At 36.8% G+C, this 22,764-nt stretch overlaps 1 protein-coding gene across 1 annotated transcript in view; it reads right to left on the bottom strand.

Annotated features, from left to right (window-relative positions):
* CNTNAP2 (contactin associated protein 2) overlaps positions 1-22,764 on the bottom strand; it is a 1,202,777-nt gene that overhangs the window by 1,013,624 nt on the left and 166,389 nt on the right. The gene's annotated exons all lie outside the window — the stretch shown is intronic.

Genomic DNA, 22,764 nt, shown 5'->3' with positions numbered 1-22,764 from the left:
CACTAAATAAAATGAGAAAAGCTATTTTGTTATTACTTGGAAACATCATCTAAAGAAAATGTCAATGTGTTTAATACACACAATGTAATATGTATTTCACTTTTTTTTTGAGGTTTTATATATCCTGAAGTTGTAAGTTTCAACATCAGTAAGAGAGATCAAAAAAAGAGGCTTGACTGAAGATACCTTATGCTAAAAGCTAACAACCCCCTCCCCTAAGATTACAGTAAAGAAATAAAAATTATTTTTTATAAAAGTGTCCATTCCATTGAATATCAGCTCTGCTACTGTACTAGCACCATCATATTAAGAACTTTTATGAACTACTTTGGGTTTAAATGGAGTATCAAATATAATGTGGACAAATTAAAATAAAACAGTAAGTGCTTCCAAGGAGAAAACTCAGAAAACTCAACAGCTTAATTCTGTGCAAAGTTTTCCAGGTGAAGTTCTCCTGCTGGCCATACACCCAGCATTCCTATCTCAGCTCTAACCTCCTTGCTTCAAGTTGATCCCCTATCTGAATCTTTGCTTCCAACTTTTGTGTAGCTTAGGATGCAGTAGTCACAGGATTCTCTCACGCTCGGACACAATCCCCTTTGTAGTTTTTTCACTCATCAACAAAATTTCTATGCAATTTCTTACTGGAATGCAATTCTATTCTTTTCTGAAAAATGCCAATGGGACCCCAGCAACCAAACATCTTTTTAGTTTTCGGATCAAATATTACTTAGTAAAAGCATTTTCAAGAAAAAGAAGCGTGTAAATAAATAAATAAGTTAATAAACAGTACATCTAGCTTACAAAGTTTTGAACAATCTTTGAAATGGGGATCCTGACCTATGTAAGTTCTCTATTGACATGTCATAACCTCTACAACCTGTATTGTTTACACTACTCCCTCAACTGTCTAATCACATCATTTTCCTAAGTTCTCCTTGTACAACCATCTTAGTATTTACAATTTATTTCTAATCCCTGATTTACTCAGAAAAAGGCTTTCTTAGACTCCGAATAAAGGACCCAAAAAGCTATTATCTTCTCTTACCATGAAACTGCTATTTTCCCACTTCTCCCCCTTGCAATCACTTCTCTGTTGCTTCCCATGACCCACTATAATACATTGCAACAATCCAAGAAAAAAAAAAATTATCTAGGATGGAATAAACTCATCCTACTAATCAAAAAACAGGGGTGCTCAGAATTAAATCTTGCTTCTTGAAAATCTGGCTTTTACATCTCTGTGTGTTTGTTTAATTCTATGTAAAGTAAGGGTGATTAACAGTGCATACGATCTTCTTCGATATAAGACAAAATGTAAGAAATATTTCTAATTTGCGTTTAGATGTTGAAGAGAAAAGCATCAAATAATTTTGCCCAAATATACTAATAAAGTGGATTCTCATTCAGCTTGGCTAATGGAGAACTACACTGTCTTGGGCAACTTAGAGAATAAAGGTTTCCAAACTTCCTGGTGTGACTGCATCCAAAGTATTTGAGCAAGGCTGATAAACAGTGTCAGCATAACACTTCCCCTTCTTGCTTCGGCAGAATGATGGTAAGAGAAAGTTACATTGTCTGACAACTCCTTTTTCATCACCAAGCAAGAGAAGTGCCTGTAAATTGCCTTTCAGAACAGGTGTGGATGGCAGAGATGTTGCTTATCCCATTCTGTTCCTTTTCTCCCATTCATTCTTTATCTTGGCTATCAGACAATACATACAAATATACAAGCACGTTAGCTCTTTGTTGGCCTGTCTGCCTTGCAAAAGAAATCACAATAAAAGGCCCAATAAATTAGTCAAATAAAAGCCTTATTTTGCTTTCACTGAAGTCTGGCTGAAGCTTTGCATTAGCATTTAAAAGGGATAAGGGAAAGACTGGGTTAAAAGACCAAACTGACTTAAAAATTAAATTCCTCTTCACTCTTAATGGACTGCAATTCCTAGACCTTATGAGTATTCTGAAAGGTATACATGTTGTGTTATGAAAGCAAAACAAAGTTCTGAATTAGTTTATGTTCTGATAAAAGATTGATACAGACAGAAAATTAATTTTATTAAACTTTTAGTCTCATAACTGACTCAGGCTTTTCTGTGAGCATGTGTCTTGTGCAGGTGCTATGCCAAGCAGAACTCGCTCATCTCTGATAAGTGATATTACTAACTGATGCTACTTCAAATAATTTCCATATTTCATTTTACAGTTGATTTCTTTAAAAAAATACTGGATAAATGATGGTCTCATATCCTTTTCCATATTTCTGTTTTTTTCCAATATTTCTTTGTGTCACCTGACAAATATCAACATCAAATGTCATCATTCATAAAGGGAGTTTCTGGTACTGTTCTGTTGCATGGTTCTCAATGGAGTTGCCTTCCCTAGTTCTATAAAATCAATTGCAGACTTGAAACGTTCAGAAGAGACCACAATGAAAGCAACCATTCTCACAAATATTTAACTCAGTGAAACTTTCTTCACTCTTTAAATTCAAGGAGGGAAAAAGGAAGCAATTAAAACAGCACAGTGGAGGAAGAGCTGTTGCAAAGCATTTACAACAATGTTTATGAAACATCCACTGCAAGTTTCACCTGAAGAGCTCTAAAAACATTAAAAATGTTAATACAATATTTGTCAATATGCATCACCTGAGAGGTATATGTTATCTCATATATAAAGCAAAAGGACAAGAAAAGACAACTATTTCTAGAATGCTCAATATCAGAGCTACGCAAGAGATGGCAGAAAGTATCTTTGGAGAAAGTGCAACAGCACATGAGAAATTATAAGGGCCTTGGAAATCAGCATATGAATGAACATGCAGGCTAGCTATGCTTCAGGACACCGTACTTCACCTATTGCTTTTGAAGTCAAATACATAAAAGGATCACACAAAGTAAAAGATAAAAAATGTAAAATCCACAAAATACAGAATTATGTAAAATCTCAGCAGAGCCATAGTGAGTGTAGCAATACTGACAGCTCTTTTTTGATCTACTGCTAGACAAATCTATCACTTGACAAGAAAAAAAAATCATTATATATGTAGAAAGCATATTATATACTAAACACATGTTTAATTGAGAAAACACATAAAACCTCCCTGCAAAATCCACCTTCTCTTTGGACACCAGTGTCTGAAGATTTTTCATTCATGAAATGCATTATTAGTAACATAAGCATACCCACAGACTAAAATAGTCTAACTTTTGAGTTAAAACCCTAGTATTAGCAGGATAGTTTTGATAAAACTTTACATATCATTCCACATGGAAAAAAATATTGATGATATCAGAGAATGATTTAAGCCAGTAGTAAGAGGTGCAGAATGAGCCAGCAGCTCAAAGGAATTCAGAGCAACAGCAGTGAGGGTAATGCAACTGATCCCTTTCCACAAGATTTTTTTTAATAAAATAATTAAGTATTTATGTGAAGGATAGCCTCTATTTTCCCCCTGATTACAGATTTAATGTAGTAATTACCAGATGAAAATTTTATGCCCTGTGTTATGCATAAGGTCAGACTAAGTTAAAATGATAGTTTCTTGCTCTTAACATTTATAAATCATTTTGAATTGATGTTTTGTTGATTGCTAACTTACCAGAATTTTATTTCTATTGTAGAAAGAAGGGGAACCTAAAATCTCAATTAGACATTCTATAAATATCAATAATATGCTCAGTAAACATTATGAAGAGGCAACAAAATGTAGACATTAGAGAGATTATAATAGATTTCTTAATTCAACTTATGTTTTCCTTTATATTCTAAGAGGGCAAATCTAGCCTTTCAGTGCAAGGAAACCTCATTTTTCCAGAACTAGTAATCCAAAAAATCTTATGACTTTCAAGTTTCACAAAATGAATAAAACAATACAATATGTTCAAAATTAGATATCATTCACAATTACCTAGTATGTTCTAAGTGTCAGTGAGGTAGGGCTATGCAAATAAATATAGAGTTGGACCAAGAACTGTTTTGTTGGAAAAGACAAGATTAACCTCACACATTTATACAATGTCACATTTTTAGCCACTTTCTCAAAATTCTGTGGATAAACCACCAGAAAATTTTTCCATCTCAAGGGGTCCACTGTGCTACACAGCAGTTGCAGTTCCAGCTCCTTCACCTTTCTGCTGCTGGTTCACAGAGACTAGCAAAGAGGTGCAGAAATAGGCAGAGCCATCAACGTCTGGACATAAATTTGTTTCTAGCCAGCCTTCACCATCTTTAGCAGGAGCCAGGGACATGTCAGTTTGTCCACATAACTTCATAAATTTACTATTAAAGAAGACAGATAACATTGGGCATAGGAATGTTAAACAATTGCCAAAATTATTTTCCTTCTTAAACCTAAACCAATTGCTTAGCTACATAAAAACTTCCAACGCAAATAAAATCTGTAAAATGTTTACTCTGTCCAGAGGAGACAAGCTAAAAATCAAACGAAGTAATAATTTTAAAAAGAAACACCTGACATACTACTTCTAAAAATACATATATTTGGGGTTTGGGTGTTTTTTAAAAATGTAAAATTATAGTCTCATGACAGCATCCAGGGGCAGCAGGAGTTCAGGTTCAGCACAGCTTCTTTCCAGCTTTTAAGTTTCTCACTGAATAGAACTGCTCTAGGGAAACTCAATGTGTGATAAGCAGGTGCCAGGTGAGAGTTCCCAAATGTTCTTCTGCTCTCCTGAATTATTATTTTGGCTTTCTTCTTTTTCTGACTGCTAGTATGGTGATCATGAAGCTGTAAGTATTCCACACAAGGTTTCCTCAGACAAGTCTTGGTTACTGGACTGATTTATAACATTCAGTCCAAGTGCTGCCCAAAAGCTAGCAGCAGGAATGAAAGCAATTACAGCTGGCGCTTGCTTACAAAACAGGATGCAGGTTTCTTAAAGGGCTACAAAAGAAGTTTTGAATCACCTTCAAGTTTTCTTTCTTTGTCATATAGACAACTTAGTAGCAAAACTGACCAATGGTAATAACGTGTGCAAGATGTTTACAGCAGTTTTAAACCAGAATCAGATATACAAGCACAAGAGGAGCTTCACAGCACCACGGATTCGGAAGGTACTGCAGGATACATACTTCAAGATTTCCTAGGAATTCATGGGGAGGTGTTCGTATCAAAAATCAGGTTGTTAGCCAAAATCTGCAGGAGCTGCCATTGTTGGAATTCACTCCAACTGAGTTTTCAGACACAGAAGTAATACAATACACTTTGGCTTGGGAACTGATGGGAACAGCCACAAGCCATAACTTCTTTCAGTAACTCAAGGCTTGAGAGGAAGCATTGATATCATTTCAATCATACCAGTCATAATAGTTCACATCACTTTGAAGGCATAGGAAACATCCTAGACTGCTCACTAGCTCTTCTACCTGCTCCAAGAAAGGATCCTCCTCGCTTTGCTGCCATTTAGCGATCATCTCTTTTTTTTTTTTCTTCAAGAAGGCACAGAATTAAACCTTCAGTTCAGAAGAGTAAATTACTTTTGTTTGATTCTCTAGGATTTAAAACCATGCACAAAAATTGTGGATTTTATCTATTTTTCCATTTGCAACTACACATTTAAAAATAATTTGTTCTACAGATACCTATTTGTTTGGCAGATACATGAAAATCTGAAAAAATGCTTTCAGAATTGCTTAGACTACAGTAAAAAAAGCTTTGATATTTAAAATCCAGAAAACTAAAAATGTTTGATAATATCTTAGACAGCTGGAACAAATTATTTGGAGAACTGTTTTGTCACGCAGACTGCTACAAAGCTAGAAATTATGTAAATTAACAGTTTTCAAGAAGAGAAGGTAGAGGATTGATTTAATTTCATACAATTTTTCTGTTCTAAAATTCTAGGAATCTGTGCAAATACCTATATACACAGAAGTAATTGAACCTAGGAAGACCATTTCATACAGGCCAAGACTCATAATACACAACACAGAAATAACATTAATCTTTCATGCTGCAGACTCATCTCTCTTACATCTTGCTCCACACCAAAAGCCTGGGAGCATGAGATGAGCATTATACTGCAGCATGCCTTCAGTTCCAAACACCTCAAACAGTTTTAGAACTGCAAATACATGTTTGAGACAGGGATTTTATTCCTGAATAAGAAACACATAGAAAATAATGGAGAGTTACAAATGATACAAGGGAGACAGTGTGGTTTTCTGTTTAACCAGGAAACCACAAAGCAAGAAGCCTAGTTACTTGATTACGTTAGGGTAGTCTCAAGCCTCAGTTTTCTCAGCTGCAGAAGAGTATAACATTAAATTACATCAGGTACTTCTAATACCTCAGATGAAAAGCAAAGAAGTGCAGAATATCATTAAAGATACCTATTATTGACTTGGGGTTTACAAAAAGATTGTTTTTTCTTATTATACCCAGCTTTTTAGAACACAAATAATCGCATTGCCCCATGTGATTTGATTAGGTGTAGGAGTAGTGCCTAGAATAAGCTGGAGGCCTGTTTTTCATGTACTTATTACGTACTCAAATCTTTATGGCAGGTATAAATCTCTGAATATAACATTCTCTGGATGTATCCATTTAATGGATTTATTAATTTCATTACTAATAACCATAATGTCCTTCAACAGACAAGATGTTCTGTGGGTTTTGTTATCTGCAGTATAAAAAGACAAGCGGACAGCAGACTCCCTATCAGGTATTCACTTAGAGTAAACAAGTTGATCTGTGAAGAAATACAGCAACAAAGCTTGGTTTCTGAAGGATTTCCATACTTTGTCTGCTACCTTCCTACTGGATAGACCAAACGTCTGTATATGCCTTGCTTCCTTAGGAAACCAGACTGTAACTTGGTACATATTTAGCCTAATTGTATTTGCTGCTGATGTAGGCAATCATGGTGGCTTGCTTTCCAGTGGGAAAAGCATTGTTTTCCCTGCTTTTGATACAAAAATAGCACTTCTGTCACTCACCTAGCCTTAGGTAGCTAAAGTCTCTACATACCACGTAGGAGTATTACAGGAGTAGAACTGGGTTCAGTGCTATTTCAGATGGGTTTCCATCTCCACCACCTTGTTATTAAGAGCAATAGTGAGACAGGTAGCCACAGAAGAACAGAAGGAATACCAAAAGACAGAGGAATGATTTACAATATTTTCATAAGTAATGAAGTTTAGCAGCTGTAGGAATATTCTTTACAAAAATTAGTCATCAAGTTAGGTTAAAGCCAACATAAGTTACGCTTTATTAGGTTGGCTCACAGCAGTAGTGTCAGCTATTGGTATTCTGCAAAGACGACCTTGATACAGAGTTCAGAATACCCCATTACACACACAGGAAGAAAACAATTCAGGTATATTACATTTTAAATGATCACACTTAACATGGGACTGAACTAGATCCTTTTTCAAATGGACACATTATTACAACCTTCAAAGAAGGTATTCACACTAATAGGCTTTTTATTATGTAATTCAACACAATTCATGTTTATATGGTGTCCTTCATACAAGTATATAAAAATAAAAGTATCTTTGCAGTCAACAGTAAGTTGAAGTGAAGACAATAGCAGGCAGACAGAACAATGCAAAGTGACTGTCCTATGGGGAAAAATGATTGCATTCTAAGTAGACAGCAACAAGGAGAAATGGGAAAAAGCCCAGACTACAATTGATGAGATATTAGAAATGAATAATGAAGTGACCATATGAAATACACTATGTTCGTTATGAGTTCTAAAAACCTTTTATGTTAACCCAAGACAATCAGGGAGTCAATCAGGGAGTCAAAATGGTTAATACCTAATGATAATAAAGCAGAAGTGGAAAGAGCAAAATGTCTTTTTTCCTTCCTTTACATTTGTGTCTTTCAACAGACACTAGTGATAATCCAGAAGTTGAGCTGAGGCTCTTTTCTTGTCTAGCAGCTTCCTAAGTGGAAGAAAGAATAATCAAAATGACAGCTAAACATTGTTACTTCCTCAGGGGGAAAAAAAAAATAAAGCTATCAAACTACACAGGCAAATTATTAAACAGCACAGTATTATTCTTTCTCTAAGTATTCTCAGAAGGAATGATAGATGACTGTTACAAAGTTGTGCTTTCCAAGTGTGAGATGTGACCCCATAAAATGATGTGAACTACAAGCTGAGATGGGGAGACAACTTATTCTTTAACTTACAGAACATGGAATCCACTGAGCCTCCAAAGAGCAACATTTAAGAGATATAACTGTTGATTGAACCTACTTTCAATGTTCAGTTCTGAACAAAACAATTTCTAACACTAATGATAAAAGTTTTAAAAAGTTCTCTTATGTTGAATTCTTCACACAATACTTGCAGTAAAAGTCATGGCTGTGATTTCATGTTTGAGTCTGTGGCTCTGTTACCCCAGACCACTACATCTGCACTTCCATGCTTTCCTGTTACATAAGAAAGGACCCTTGAAAGTTCATAAACAGCAGTGCACACAAAAAATACTTGCAATTATAAACAAAGAAGAAATACAATCACTAGCATGCTTTCTTATACTAGGCTGTGGTGTAACTCATTGGGATCCAATGCAGAAACTAGCTCTTCAAGTTCAAAGAATACAACCAAAGCTAAAGCACAAACCAGGAGCAGCTAAAAGTAGAGCATGAAGACAAGATCCATCGAGCAATCAGAGTGACTGAATCTAAGCTAGCTCTGCTACAGGTCAGTTCATTACCTCTGTAGACTTTGATGCTTTAGACCAACTCCTTGTGGCCTTATTTCAAACAGCAATAGCTTATGCAGTATGTTTGGAATTTAAGATCTATACTGTAGAGAGTTAATACAGGACCTAGTCCCAAATCATTAACTACTTCAATTATTTAATATTAAGTATTTATTAAAATATTACCTACTATCGTCGTCCTTGATTAGAAGGAGATGCTCACTAATGGAGGGTTTAGAAAAATGTAGCAAATTTTTCTTTTACATGAGCTCAAACTATGAATAACCAAACTCATTCCACTGAGTTGGAAGAATAACTTCAAATTCCCAGGTTTTTGCCTCTGGAGAATTAAAGATCTAACAGGGAATTAGTAACAGTGTTACACATTTTTAAAACAAGGGTCTACTACTGATCTCCTTTACACCAGCCCATAGCTAGAAACTTACCCCCGTGCAAGAGGGAACACACATACACAATGTAAGTCTGGCTCTCTGATGGCACTACATGCAGAAATCCTGCAGAAGTCTCTGAGAACTACTTGCATCCTAATGACAGAAGTGGACTGCACGTCACATCAAGCACTTAATACACACACAGGGTCCATCTTGCCACTGCCTTTATAGCTTATGCAGATATTCGTATCAGTGGCAGTGATGTGGTGTAAAATGGTAGTCCACCACAAGCAAGGGGAGAATTCTGAACTAATAGGGCTTTCTACAAAAGAAGAGGCTCAAGTCACAAGCAAAAGGAGTGGAAAATTTGGCAAATCAAGTTTATCAACTCCTACCATCACCTCCTCCAGATCCATGCTTGCACTTTCGCATGGGAAATTCTGTGTGTCTTATTAAATTTACTTATCATCCAGCTTCAATCATGTGTCTCTTCAAAGTAATAAAAATTATGCCTGCACTAGTTAGCAATGCTATGCACCAGTTTAAGGTGCAAGCTTCTGTGATCAGGCTATAATAACTTGTGCCAGTTTTTCCTTGAATTATAGTTATTTCTGAAACAAGTTATCTTTTCCACATTCTTCCTGACTACAGAAGGAGATGTAACAGTAATCTTTGTGCAATGCCATTTGTAAGCTAAATTTATGTTCCAGATTTGCATGTTAAGTGCCTTACTGGTAAAAGCAGCTGTCAAGACAGCATGTTTATGCTTCCATTTGTGCTTAAATTTGAATGCTAAAGCAAAGCCAAGTGAAAAAAAACCAGATTATTTTAGTTCTTTTTATCTTAAGTCAAATATGGATTGCTTACTTTAATTATTGACTAAGCCTCCTTTCTGGAGGGAAAAAAAACCCAACTATTAGCATTTGCAGGCTCTGCCTCAATATTGTTATTTTACACTTGGGCTGTCTCCAATTTGTACTCTGGACTACGTACACTTTTGAAAATCATAATGTTTAATGCACTGACTACTGTCTCTACAACACCCCAAAATCTTATCTAATGAAGTGTATCCAGTTAGTTGTATATTTTAATTACTTTATTTGGATGATCTCTAACTATGCTTTCTGTTTGTAAAAGGAAGAGCATCACTACTAAAAAGGCTCATTTGTCACAATTTGAGATTTTGTTGGTTTAACTTGAAAACATATTCTGACATATATTCCCAGGTTACTCTAATATAAGAAATAATGAACTAAATATCGAGAGATTTTAGTCTTGAAGCATAAATATTTACACACACATATACATAAGACCAGCAGGATTGTGCTCTATGTCACACAAACTTCCATGTTTTGGAAACCCATCATAATAGCCCTTCCTCCGTAACACTGTTCTGCCCTCTTTTTTCCAAGTCCCATTACAATGTTGACTTTAAATTTCCTGTTCTCACAGTTGGAGAAAGGAGCTTGAAAATGGGGCCTTAGGAAGTCAAATCCCAGCAATCTACAAAATGTATTTTAAAGCAGCCGCTGCACTGGTGGGTTAGGGTCACAGATGCAGAGAACCTGACGGCTTCAGCCAGCAAAGTTCCCCAGCACTAAACAAACTGTAAATACCACACTTCAAAAGAATGAAGTTTTATATTATAGCTACATTATTTATATTTAAATATACTTATATATTTAATATATTTATATGATATTAAATAAACAGAAAAATATACACAAAAACTGGGACAAAATCTGTTACCTCTTGGCTGACACCAGTGTAAAAGATGCAATTGCTTTTGTCTTTCATTCACTCTCTCTCTAAACAAATATTTGTGATCCCAATTTCCTCATTTCTTATATAATAAACTTTCTGCAGTCGATCACTGGGGACTCTGGGCCAGCAGAGCTGTTGGCAGCAGCAGCAGCAGCAGCAGCAGCGGGAGCCCTGGGAAGGGCAAAGCAGCCACCCCAGGAACTTGAGGGAAGGAGGTGTTTGCTCACTAAACTTTACAGCAAAACAGCTTGCTTCGGAACAACTTCTGAAGCCACGGCTCTGGGCATGCAGCCTGGGCATGCAGCCTGCTGAAAAACGGCCTAAGATTCATCTAATGCCTTGTAAGCGTTTTTCTTAAAGGTCAGGCCTTGTAATTGTTTCATTTTGATAGTTATCTCTGAGATGGTTTAATATTCTTATTGTCATTTAGTGTCAAAATATGAAAGAAGAGGCAAATGTAACAGGAAAATTAAAACCAAAAACTTTTCAAAAAATGCTACACAGTCTAATAGTCCTTCTTCTTGCAGATTTGTGCAGGGGATTCTTTGCAAGAATCATCAGAAAATTTCTAAATCTTTCCAGAGCTTCCTGTTGTCCCTGCATGTGTGCCATGATCCTACTGAGGTTTTTAAAAAAAAAAAAAAAAAAAAAAAAAAAAAAAAGAAGCCGATTACCTCATGATTAAATGAAAAGCTGTACCGGCTGCAGGTGCTGGTGAGGTTCTGCTGCCTCCTCCATCTCTGTGAGGAGAGGCGAGGCCGGGGCTCGTGCGGGACACAGCCGGTTCCAGCGGGTTCCAGGCGGCTGCAGCGGCCCCACCGCAGGGCACAGCTGAGCCCCTCAGCCACGGGAAAGCGCAGCTAAGCAAAGGCAGGACAGTGCCCGGCAGTGAGGGGTGAGGGAAGAAGAGTGAGAAACAGCCCTGCGAGCCCCGGGGGGAGACCGGGAGGAGGGGCTCCAGCCGTACCCGGCCCCCCCGCCCCAGAGATCCCCCTGGAGAGCCCCCGCTGGAGCAGGTGGAGATCTCCTGAGGGAGCTGCGGCCTATGGAGAGCCCGCGCTGGGGAGCACGCATACACACAGCAACGCTCCAAGGTAGTTTCTTGGAGTCCTCTCTTAAATGCTTCTTGTCCAAATCACAAGCATCCCTTCGAGCCTTATAGATTTTTAGCTCTATAAAAGCAGAACAATATACACTTTAGGCTGAGAAACTTGCAGTTACTTTTTTCTTCTTTTCTTTTCTCCTCAGTCCTCTCTTTTATCCCTTAGTCGTACCTGCTACCCTTCCTTATTGCCCTTCTGTTGCCTGATGCACAAAGTAATATGTAGAAAACTATGCACAAGGGGAGTGAAGAACACCACAAGCTATTACCTGTTGAAGTATGTTATGCTGGAGAGTCCTGCTGTATGATTAAAGGTGAAAATGTGGTTGGTTTTTTCACATCTATGGCAACTAATTTTAAAAAAAAAAAGTATAATCTTGGGAGTGGCCGTGCTATGACACATCCATGACTACACCAAACCAAATTAAACAAAGTCTTGAATAAAAGAGAGTCAAAGCTGTTCTTTTTATCAAAGAAATATTGGTCAACAGATTACGATGATTATTGCCAATGAGGTTCAGTGAGGTTCTCTTTGTACCCCTTTGGTGCGATACTCCATTGTGGGAAGATGTTACTGTCTTTGTAGTTTGCACTGTGATTACAGTAAACTACTAAAAGGCTTCAAAAGAAGCTATGCTCAGTTCTTCTCAGCTGGAAGATCAGAGAACATGAAGATGAATAAAATTGTAACAACAACATAAGAAACGTTGATAAATCTACATGCAAGCTGTTTTTCTTTAACACTAAATAAAGCACCTGTCTGTCTCCAGTGGAAGGGAATTACACTTCATTTTTCCCACTAAGTGTTTTCAAGCAATTGGTTTTTTCAGAGAGGAATCAAAATTGTTCAAATATTTTCATTAAGATACTTTATATTTTGATCCCAGATTTTCATTATGTTTTGAATTTTGATTAAAATTCTATTGAGAAAATTCTCAAAGCAAAACCTGTTTTTGACACTGATTTCAATATTCCATTTCAAAAACTCAGATTCTGGTTTTTTTACTTCATTATTTGTTTTATATTTTGTTATTTTATACCATTTCCCAACATCTCAATATAGCTTGTGTGCATAACTAGGAAATAATATAATCTGGAAAGTGGAAAGCATTTTAAACAGCTCTAAATAATTCCAATTAAAATTAAAAAATAACAGAATATCTCTAACACATGTGATTACAACCAGAATGCCATAATATGAAAAAATAAGTTAAAACCCCTTCCAAAAAGTTTAGTGATTACTGTGGCAATTCAGATGAAATTGTGAAATTATTTTTTCCTCCATTTTTTTAACATCCTAAGTTTTTCTTCTCCCCTCAAACTTTGCATTTTTGGAAGATTTTGTTCTGTTTGAAACAAATTTTTTTAATAATAAATTTTGAATTTTATCACTGGACAGGAAAAAGTGGTATTTCTTTTCCTCTGATAAGATTAGGAAGCCTCATTTAACGCAATCTTTTCAAAGACAGTATCATACATTATATTTGCCAAGAATGAGTGTAAGCCAGAAATTAATAATAAATGCATCCCGTAATTACAGAGCTTTTGGAGTCACGCTCCTCCAATTTGGAACAGTGGGTCAATCTCCTCTTACTCTCAAAGCATTTGCTTTTCAGAAAACCTCACTACGAGAAAAATGTGAAATCATTTTTATGTTAAACAGTGACAAGGACCTGAAAATGAATGAATAAATAATAATTCCATAAATTTTCACCACAGCTATAACTGTTGTTTTATTACACTGCTGAATGACTAGGTTTTAATTATTATTATTTTTTCTCCCTGAGGAAAATAATGCTTTCTCTGGAAGCGAGAATTGAGCTTTACCTGGCTTAATCTCTCTACTCCACTGCAAGTACAGTCTGCAACATCAGTATTGCATGACTAATCAGTCAAGAAAGACCTGTTCTTGGTACATTTAAGTTAAAATCCTGCTTTGAGCCACCCTCTAGAAGACACTGGCCGGGATGATTACTAGCTAACTGAGGGACTTCCAGTTGGGACTGTGAGAAACCAGCTATGCATCTTCAATAAACTCTTCAGCTTGAAGGCATGAATATATACAAAAACCCACCAACTCTCTTGAAAAAACTTGTGAAGTTTACACAAAATCCAAGCGCTCCCTATAATTTAGCTGTAAGTCGAGCCCTGGGTTAAATCCTGAACTCTGCTCCACCATAATTACTGAACCCCATGGGGCTCTGCTTGCAGCCAGCCTTAGGGCTCAGCTGCCCACCCAAAATGTAAGGCCAGCGAGGGCCTTCCTCTTCCAGTCCTTAGAGGAAGACTCCTGTGCTAGGAAGGTGGTTGCTGCTGCTGAGCTGATACCAGAGCAGAGACAAAGGGAGCAGGTGAACCCATGCCAGAAGGGGGTTTTCTTTCCCTGGTCCTGCTCCCTGCCCAAGATGAGCCGCAGCCAGCTGTGGCACAGCACAGCTGGGAGCAGGAGCCAGGCTGACATTTTCACCCCACCAGGAGACACCCCCTGCCCTTCACAGAGCTGCTCCTTGCAGGGCCTAGGGCTCAGGACAAGTGAGGGGTGCTCCAGCCCTGGCTGATAGTTATAAACATAGGATGATGCAGCTGGAGGCCAAACTCTTAAATGCAGCTGCGACACAACCCTGAGTTGGCCAGAGCCTTGAGAAGGGTCTACCTAGGCTCTTCCGCATAGCGTGCTCCCCAGAGTGGCTGAAAGACAAATTTTATACAAATAAAACTAGCAGTTCAACCTCTTAAACAGAAGAACAGCAGCTAAGTGGGACTCCTCCTATGCTGCACTGCTTCCAATTTTGTTTCCAGGTACCCCAGTGACCTTCCACGCCACAGCAATCCCTATGCCATCCAACCCCCTGAGGCTTGGCTGCCAGTACCCATGCCCTCGCTGCCTCCCTGCACTGGTGGCAAGGCCACGCTCCCCCTCCAGGCGACCCCAGCACCAGCTGTCCATCCAGGGAAGACCTCCCCTGCCTCCAGGATCACCTCCATCCCAGGAGGCACACCACAAGCATAGAAAAACCAACGATGTTGTCCCTTCTGGGCAAAGTAACACCTATCCACTGGTTTAGCTCATGCTGATCAGCAAACCCCAGATTTCTTGAGGAAAACTCGGATTTGCTGAAGGGAAATGGCAAGTCTCGGGAATATTGCCTGTCACCCACCATGTGGAATTTAATTACAGCTCTAGTCCATCCCTTTTGCCTCTTTCAATAAGTAGCAGATATTTCAGTTCATACTTCCTTCCCATATAAATAAACAAATACAGATGTATTCGCGTGAGCAAAGCAGTTTGTGATGTCAGGAAATTGGTGACCTTGTACTTTGAGTGGTTTCTGTGCATTTTTCTTTCATTCCCTCATCTATGAGCAAACATTCCTGACACAAACTCATCCCAATCAAATAATTTTCAGAAGTTGAAGAACGAGTCAGAACATGTTAATTTATGAGCCTCTATTTTATAATTTCAGTTCTTCATCTCAAACCTATAGAGTATTACATTTCCTCATTTTACCTATCTTCAAAGAGAAGACTATTTTTCACATATTTTCTTTTTCAGATTTTACCAGTAATGAAGGAGATATTTTGCTGGTGCAGATACTGTTAAAGAACAGGTGCAGTATATTACCAGAGATTTTGTTTCATAACTCAAAATTTAAACATTTAAAAAATCATCAGTTTGTGACCAAAATGACTGTTGTTAGACTTTAAATAAATACACACATTACAATCCTACTGCTGAATGTGCTGCACGGTAGTGATCAAAGATCATTTTGCCACTGCCTACAACTGGAAATAGAACATGCCATTATATAAGCCAGTCCAAATCAGATTTATAGGATAATATTCTGTTAGTATAGCTACTCATCCAATGTAAATAATTAAATCCTTTGACTCAAATACTTTGATTTAAATCCTTTTAAAAATTAAATCCTATGAAGTCAAAATAGCATGAAGCATTTCTGTCTCCTCACCTCTCTTCCTACTCTAAAAGCTATCACTTCAAAAAATAGATTTCCAGAACAGCACGAACATGAGATTTTAAACTAATTCTTAAAGACTTCCCAGTAATTTCAAGTTATTTCCTGGCTTGCATGAAGACAGAACTGTAATGATTTGAAGTATTCAGTATCTTCATTGTAATATAAGGAAAGATTATAAAAGTAAGATGGTGATTGCAAGCCTCATTTAAGCAATGTGATTGACATAATTCCTCTATTTTTTTAGCTTTTCATCTGAGACTGTGTATTGTAAGTACTAGTAAATATTACAAATAAATGCTTTTGATTTAATAATAGCCAGCAGAAAGTTTGTCACATCTTTAAAGACTTACTCCAATTACTCTAGCTAAACAATCAATTCTCAAAACAAAAACCTGTATCAAACTAACCAGTATTTATTGAGCAATTATTTCATTATTCATGCCATTCATATCATTTCTGCCAAGAAAGGCAGACATTTGCCATTCTCAAAGGAAGACAACATCCTTCATGACAAATTGTCTTTTCTTCTAACACTACTAGTCAACCAACAGCAATTTAGATCAACTGTATTTTAAGCCAAAATCTTAAGGGAAACCCTACCTCTATAACTTTCAAAACAATGAAGATAAAATACTCCAGGTAAAATACTATGAAGCTTTTTTTTTTCCACTCCACAGCCTCACATAAAGCAACAAGAAGTATTGTGTGAAAATTCTGTACTAAGTGTATCTCTGCAATCATTTGCAGAAATGATTTGGTCATACATGTAACTGAGCTAGTTTTAAAACAGCAAGTTCCAGTAGTAGTTGCAACCTAGTTATGAAAATGCACAGTTCAGTTAGGGGTCATTTACCCCACCAACACAGTACTTTCACAGCTGCTGCGTAAGTGTACTATAACTATCCTTACTATGCAACACTTTAATTTTGCCCTGCAAATACTGAAAATATGAGGGATATGTGATGGCAGATCCAGACTTACTTCTAACATTTGCAAGGTAAACCGAAACTTGTATCAAGGAGTCTCTCAAGAGAATATGGTTTTTTGAGGTTGTTTTGAGCAGGTGAAATTCTGATAAAGATGTAATTAAACTGCATCCATATCACCATTTTTCAAGGCATATTCAGTCCAAGTAAAATCAGAGGGAGATATAAGACAGAAAGTTGCTTCAAACTCCTACTGCACTGATGATATTTTGAGAAAAAAAAATTAATCCCATTACTCACTGCGTTTATGCAAGGAGAGTTGTCAACATAACTCTACTTGTTGCATGCTATTGAAATATTTATTAGACACTGGTTCCATGTGTGTGCCTGCATACTCTTCTAATGATAGTAAAACATTTCCATCACCTATGAAGTAAGTCTACTGTGATACAAATGTGGTAGTATATTATAAAACTTTCTGTACTAACATTAGGGCTATCATTGTAGTAGACTTGATGATTTCTACAACCAAATTGACCATAATTTTCAATACTATGATGTTATTACTGCTGATAGAAAAAAAAATATTTTTTTAACTGTTCAAATACAACTGAATATTTGAAGACATTACTTTATGCAAGATTAGCGGTGGAAAACTAGTGTTGCAAGCAGATCCTCTAGACACACTGTTATTTTTCCTATCATCCCTGTAGGCTAGCCTATGAAGCTGTGCAAAGCTTTTTTTTGGAGACGCTACCAAAGAATCTTGTCACACAAACTCTCCTTCCTCTTCTTCAAACTGGAGAACCGGCCAGAGGCAGATCAATCAGTTGCGAGAAGAGTGTTATCCATCATTCTTCAATAAGGCAAGCCCAAGAAGAGCAATTAATCATCCTTACTGAAACATAGCAAAATCCGTTTCTGTTTGCAGATGGATTTACCTGAATGCATCCAGAAAGGTATCTCTCAACTCAGCAGAAAATTAGAAGTGTGCAAGAAAGCCCTAATAATTGGCTTAATGGAAGACTTACATTATTATCACGCTAATGTTACTGTATCAAGAGGCCTATATTGATTTTTATTACCTCAGGATTTGGTTTTCACTGTATAGAATTTCAGTCCTTGACATGCCTGCTAAAAATATTATTATAGATAAAAATTGATGGTTTTGTGGATGCCCTACTGCTACTAAAAGAGGAAAATGTGGAAAGGCTTCTCAATCTGAAATTTATAGGACCCATTAAGAGAGAATACTTTCTATAATTGCAGCTGTGGGGGAGGAGGGTTGCCATACATCATGATGCCAGTATATCATATGGTGAAACCAGTGTAACAAGCTGTTGCAGATTTACTCATGGAGGACCTTTCCCTTCCCTTTCCACTTCTTTTCTTTTTCCATCAAATCCTGCATGAATCACTGTTCAATTGTTTGCTCTCATTTTTAGGGAAGATGATCCAGGATTGAAGAAACATGTTAAACAGTCAAATTTCAACAAATGATAAAATGTACTATGGTCAAACTCGATAAAAATATGTAGCATGCATTAGTGATTTAGTGCACTGTAGGCTTATTTTTTATGAAGATTTGTCTTGCATTATGCACTTGAGGTCTCTGCTGGTGTACTAAAAATGTTTGAAAATTTAATGGAACAGAGGTTGAAGTCACATGCAAAGGCACAGTTTAGAGCACTGCACTTGCAACATGGATGCAGGTTACTCCACTAGTTTCTTTTCTTTGCCTGCCTGGCATGCATGTAGGATTGGCATCTGTGTGAATTTGCCCGTAAAGATGCAGTGTGGACACACAGTCCTGGAGCCCTAGCAGGCTGTAGTAAATGAAACCTCTGTCCTCAATTTGTGCTGCACCAGCCTTTAATGTAGAAGTAACTAGACTGTACTAAATTTGAAAACCTACAATCTCTAACTCCTTGTCGGTTCTGCTCCAAGCAGTATCAGGGCTAGCTCCAGCACCTATTCTACTCCTTTGGGAAGATGGTAGGTCTGCAATGACTGCCAATTTATGCCAGTGCACTTGTAACTGAAATACTGGGACATGGAGTGGAAGCTCCAGAGAGTGGTGCTGTTAAGTTTAGAACCTGGTAGGATTCCCAATGGCAACAGGCAGCAGGCACTAGTGTAATCTTATCCAGTGAGAGTCACTGATCACCTTAAAGGATAGTATCAGGGTCTCTATGTATCTGTACCAAGAGACCACCACAGCCACAATTCCACTCTTCCTGCTGTCAGATCCCTTTCTCACTTGCAAGCTCTATATAAACATGTGGCAATATTGGAGATACTCATCAGAAGAGTAATTGTAAAAGAAAGTAAAGACAGGATGCCTCCTGTACTGGTGTCAAATTCAAGTAATTTTGTTTGATTATAAACTATTGGAATAAAGTCAACATGACTTATTCTGTGCTTCTCATTTCAACCCAAGAAGTAAACCTTTTGTGTGAACTCTACTCATGGTGTATTACCATATTATATATACATGGAATACAGTATATAATGTTTTATAGCAGTATGTATTTCATATTTTAACTTTTTTGATATCTGAAAAATTCAGAACTGATATGACATGTGTCCATGATCACAGAGAGAAATACTATTTTTTAAAACAAATTACATGTAATCCTTAATTTTCACTTTTTATTGTGATTTAGAAACTTGGAAATACCAGATCTGCTGTGAAGTGGAACCCTCTTCTATGGTTCAGATACTGTAAAAGGTGAAGAATATTAAAATTACTTTTGGAAAAGAAGGAGGGGAGGAGTCCTGATTAGGTCCAGGGAGCAGTTCTGGTAATTTCTCTTTAACAATTTACCTGCAGACGTAGAGTGCTTGCCACCCTGACACACCTTTGTGCTGATATTGCCCATAATATTTCAGTGGTGCCCCTTCATAAAAGCACAACTCTTGCCTCAGTCAGGGGGAGGAGTGAAGCTGCAGCCACAACACAGATACTTAACCTGATTGTAAACTAGGAATCTATTGGCAGCAGCATGTAGGCTCGTACATGCTAACCTTACTTGCTGAGGAGAGGCTTCTTAGCATGCGGAGTGCATCCAAATTAGGGTTAATATGGTTCCAAACACTCCTATAGACCTATCCCGACTTTGTCCCTCCTTCTATCATGCAGCCTTCTAAGAACTTTTGCAGTTTTTAGGTGAGAGCAATTAAAGAGGGAATTAAAAAGTCAGGAAACATTAAAATAGTAATAAATTAATTCATACATATAAAAATATTAACTCAAGGAGTTATTCATTATTAACACCACACTGCTGAAGTTAATGAAGAAGATGACTTTTCATTTTGCCATTTTTGATGTTTTGTGTTGTTGCTGTATCATCTTTTGAGGGGTCCATGGTACTATCTAGTGCAATGCTGTCCAGCCTCAGGAACTGCAGGAGCTATACATTACTCTTGGAATATTCCTTCCCCTCCCCCTTCTCCTCAGCTGTGAGAGCAGATGGCACTATCATGCAAACCTGTATGTCCTAGAAATATATCCTATCTTTTCATGTGGTCCCGGAGGCAGGCCCCAGTTCTGTGTTGCTGGCGAACACAGGAAGAAATGCTTGCTGCCTGAATATCAATTCCGTGTTTCCAGTGGGTAGAATGGGAACAACCCACAGGACACACTGGGCTCTTGTTTGGGCCACAATGACCTATATGTATGGGGATTACTGCCAATAATATAAAACAGAAACAGATTCCACTACTAAGTACATAAGCAGATAAAACAATTGGCTAAATATGGACTTAAGCGTGTCTGTGTGTGTGCAGTTGTGTTTAAGTGTGTGAATAAAGTGATACTTTAAGCAGGACCCTCCATTTCCAAACAAAAATATTCCATTGCACCTGTAACACATGATGACATCATCAAATGTTATTTTTATACCAGTTGTCAAATGATTTTTTTTTTCTCAGTGCCCTTTGTTATTCTCTGTGAAAATAATTATATTATCAGGAGCTGTTAATTTACAAAAAGGCATAAAGTGTTGCAGGAATAGATTTGCTGGGACTGATAATACATGAGATTTGTTTACTCTGGAGAATAAATGAAAGAAACAAGTTACATTATCTTGCCAGGATGTCATGCTGCTAGACTTTTCTTTGCAAAGAAAGAATTTCTCAGAAGTAGAGTTGAAAAAAATAACTATTTCAGCTTCCATTCGGTTATCCACAATAATCTAATAAATTGGCAACCACAAACAAGAAAGTATATGCATATGAAAGTGGGTGTGTCTGTATCTGAGAAACTGGATAAGCACTACTCACAACTCTTTGGAAACCAGAAAAATAGCTCATAGGCCCATTATATATATTTATATATATATAAATGCAAGTATTGCCCATAACTACTGTTAGCAAGGCAGATAAAAGATCAGACTACTGATCAAGCCTGAACACTTCTTGCTATATATTGCTAGTTCTTTTTCGTAGAGTATGTTGCCTATGCTTGTACAATAAAAGAATAACAATACTACCTAAACTACATTTAAAAAACTATAAAGAAACAAATTGCATTTTCAATGACCATTAAGAAACATTTCAGATTGCAAGATCAATTCTGCAGCTGAGAAGAATCTACTGACAGTAATCAGTGCCATTTTAAAATTTGTATGTCTGTCAGGAAAACATTTTAAGCTTCATTAGCAAAAACTGGTTACACAATATCTCCTATCCATCAGATATAGATATGAATAAACATTCTTCCTTTTCAGAATGCCTGGTCAGATATGCCCCTCTCAGGATGCAACAGGTGATGTTAAATGATTAAAATGTTTTCAAATAAATGCACATCTTGTAAAACATAATAAAGAGGATAAACATACAGTCTACATATTCTGTCACTTATTTTAGGTTGTATGTTCTACATACACATTAGTCTCTATTAGAAATGATAGCACCAAGAGTAAAAAGGGGTTTATTATTTGCTGCAGTGTCTACTTTAAAGTTAGAAAAGCATTGTTCTACATTAAACATTAAAAGCTTTGAAAGACTTTAAGGAACCTGTAAAACTGTTCCAAATTAGAATATTATCATCCATCAGTAATCTCTTGAACAAATAAAATGTATTTATTACTTGTTTCATATTCATAAATGCCATTGGTTTAATTAAAATGTTTGAAAAGTACAAAGCACGGATTTTTTTACACAACTAAGCTTGAATTAAACATGCAAATATCTCCTATCCATGACTTATGGTGATTAATTGACTTAAAGAGAAAAAAAATGGGCAATAATTTACATCTTATCTGTTTTACCCTATCAAAAAATCAATAGAAGCCAGACGGAGAACAGAATGTTAAAAGTTCCAAATTCCAAGGATTTTCTGTTTGCATAATAAATGTGACAACCCTCCCGCAGCATTCCTTTTATCACATTAGTTCCACAAACCAGTTTATCTGAGTGCATTGTTCACATAGAAAAAATTCTCATTTATTTATAATTGCCTAATCAACTGAAACTTAATTGCATTATGCTGTAAGGACCTTTGATGAAGCTTTAGAAATCTGCATAAACATTAATAATTTGAAGCCCTAATTAATAAGAATTAAAAAATAAACTTCAAAAGGAATGAAAAAGCTAGTTTTGATTTGCTTTGTACAAACTAGATGGTATACTTTCTCATCACCTCTTCAGTTTTCTGTTTATATATTCTTCAGTGAAAAGCAGTAAGCATGGAGACTTTATTAGAAGGAGGTGTTTAATGGCATCCAATAAGCATAAGCATCTTTTTGACATTTAAATTTCCAATAGCTAAAAAAAAAATCTGAGGGTTAAGTTAATTTTCCAAACAAAATGTTTTGTAATTCAAAATCACCCTGACTTATAGAGAACTCCTTGATAAAATCAAAGATTTCATTACTAAAGTATTTTTTAAAAATAGTCATATTTCTCCATGCAAA

This window comes from Mycteria americana, chromosome 2 (genome assembly GCF_035582795.1).
Source record: "Mycteria americana isolate JAX WOST 10 ecotype Jacksonville Zoo and Gardens chromosome 2, USCA_MyAme_1.0, whole genome shotgun sequence".
In the NCBI taxonomy this organism is placed as follows: domain Eukaryota; kingdom Metazoa; phylum Chordata; class Aves; order Ciconiiformes; family Ciconiidae; genus Mycteria; species Mycteria americana.
This window is presented reverse-complemented; position numbering and strand designations above follow the sequence as displayed.